Source organism: Entelurus aequoreus, linkage group LG12 (genome assembly GCF_033978785.1).
Source record: "Entelurus aequoreus isolate RoL-2023_Sb linkage group LG12, RoL_Eaeq_v1.1, whole genome shotgun sequence".
In the NCBI taxonomy this organism is placed as follows: domain Eukaryota; kingdom Metazoa; phylum Chordata; class Actinopteri; order Syngnathiformes; family Syngnathidae; genus Entelurus; species Entelurus aequoreus.
In genome coordinates this window covers 33,970,058-33,972,700 of record NC_084742.1, presented here as the reverse complement: position 1 = coordinate 33,972,700, position 2,643 = coordinate 33,970,058, and the positions used below count along the sequence as shown (strand labels likewise).

The window sequence follows — 2,643 nt, the reverse complement described above, 5'->3', positions numbered from 1 at the left end:
CAGTCCAGACCTGTCTCCTATCGAAAATGTGTGGCGCATTATGAAGCGTAAAATACGACAGCGGAGACCCTTGGACTGTTGAACGACTGAAGCTCTACATAAAACAAGAATGGGAAAGAATTCCACTTTCAAAGCTTCAACAATTAGTTTCCTCAGTTTCCAATCGTTTATTGAGTGTTGTTAAAACAAAAGGTGATGTAACACAGTGGTGAACATGCCCTTTCCCAACTACTTTGGCACGTGTTGCAGCCATTAAATTCTAAGTTAATTATTTGCAAAAAAAAAAAAAAGTTTATGAGTTTGAACATCAAATATCTTGTCTTTGTAGTGCATTCAATTGAATATGGGTTGAAAAGGATTTGTAAATCATTGTATTCTGTTTATATTTACATCTAACACAATTTCCCAACTCATATGGAAACGGGGTTTGTACAAACAAACATGTCACAGGTGAGGATTGGAACCTTAATTAGCCATTCAAACCTGTTTGTGTCAACTTTTGTGCATGTTATCAGATCAAAGTCACTGGGGTATGTAAACTTTTGAACAGGGTCATTTGGGTACTTTCTTGTGTCATTTTGATTTAAAAAGAGTAAACAGTTGTTTGCCAAAAAATAGCTTCACACAACCATTAAGCATGAGTGGAAGAAAGGTTTTTGTGTTATCATTCATATTCTCTGAAGAATGGCCAAGAAATCATAAATTCTCCCAGGGTATGTGAACTATATACATATTTCTGTATCAACATTTTGCAAAGATTATGTTTTACAGACAGTCTTTAGGCGGCTTTCTGACGGTCTCTTCAGGATGCACCGTTTTGTGGCTGTTCTTATTTACGTGCCTCCACTTTGACTGTGTCGTCCCCCGTCATTCATATTGTAGTTTGTAGCACTTCCATAGCGAGGCTACTGACATATAATTTACAAATATACGCTACTTTGTATTAGAAATAGCAACAGTGGAGGATGTATGTGCATGTATGAGCCAGTCTGCCCCACAACAAGAGGATAGAGAAAAAGAAGGAGCTTATTGACTGCAACGGCGGACTCACGCAAAGCTCTTTGGATAAATCTCTACCATATATGGAGCGATCTGCTGACGTTACAAGTTGGAAAACTGTCACGAATTGTGCAAATTCCAAGCGGCTCGTTTTGAGGAAGTATGAAGAAAGACAATATTGTTTTGTAAATATCTCCGCCATGCCTCCATGGTCTGATTTCACATTTTCAGGACTTATGCAGATCCCAAATACAAAAAACAGGTACTAACAGGTAAAAATGTTGGTTTTGCATAATAGGTCCCCTTTAAGCACATGTGAGAATAGGACTTTGCGTGAATGGAACTGAAGGAGAAAACACACCGGATGCCCCTTCGAATACATTGTGCTTGTCTACGACAACTCATGCATTTTTTTTGTGATTAGTACTTTAAATATAACATCTCCCAAAGACAGCTTGGATAGACTCCAGCTCACTAGCAACCCTAATGAAGACAAACATAGGGGGGGGACAGCGTGGTGCAGTTGGGAGAGTGGCTGTGCCAGCAACCTGAGGGTTCCTGGTTCAATCCCCAACTTCTATCATCCTCGTCACGTCCGTTGTGTCCTTGTGCAAGACACTTCACCCTTGCTCCCGATGGGTCCTGGTTAGGGCCTTGCATGGCAGCTCCCGCCATCAGTGTGTGAGTGAATGGGTGAATGTGGAAATAGTGTCAAAGCGCTTTGAGTTCCTTAAAAAGGTAGAAAAGCACTATACAGGTATAACTCATTTACCAAACAGTAATGCAACTGGATGGTTTAAGGGGGAAAAAAACTGTAAGATTTATTATATAATATTTTTTCATTAAGATTGTTTTTTGACCTTCTGATGCAAGAACACACCATAATACATTTGAATCTGGATCTATACAACTAGGATATTGTTTGTTTTTAGTCACAAAGTTGGTTTCTTCTGTCAGTGAGCATCATATTAAATATTGGTCTCTTTGATGAGTCAGCATACAAGTAAAATAAATCCCTTTTGCTTAAGTGCTCACATTTCCACAGCAAGCTGTGCTGCATCGCTGCATAAAGATTACAAAACTTGTGAGTGGCTTCAGGTCATAAAGATATTGTACAGTACACTACGGCAATCAATGGTTGCAGGATCTCCAAACTTCATGTATTCATAATGTTTTAGAATCATTTGAATGTGTATTGCTTTTCACTTCTCTCATCTCCATCACATTTTCATCCTCTCAGACACAGACCATGTGGTCATGTGACACAGACCATGTGACCTTAAAAGTTCCTGCAAAGCCTCACTTTATCTTCACACCAGGTGAGGTTTTGATGCCTTTGGAATTTTAGTAACATGAATTCATACTCTCAATAAATGTTGCTCATCAAGATGACAACAAGAAAAAGAAGAGATTAAAATCCTCATCAATCACAATCAAATACTCATTTAGTTGCTTTGATAAAACACATCAAACATTTGGGGTCTGTCTTATAGCTACTGTGTTGTATGTGAAGTGCATCATTTACTACAATACTTTATGATCACCTTCGTTTGGTCTTAAAAGTCCGCTCCAGGGAAGTGTTTCATCTTGGATATATAACTCTCCATATTGGCAGACAGATTCATACATTCAGTCACCCATTCA

General features: G+C 38.7%; 1 protein-coding gene across 1 annotated transcript in view; it reads left to right on the top strand.

Moving 5' to 3' along the window:
• Positions 1-2,643, top strand: part of LOC133662056 (uncharacterized) — a 268,044-nt gene that overhangs the window by 24,528 nt on the left and 240,873 nt on the right. The gene's annotated exons all lie outside the window — the stretch shown is intronic.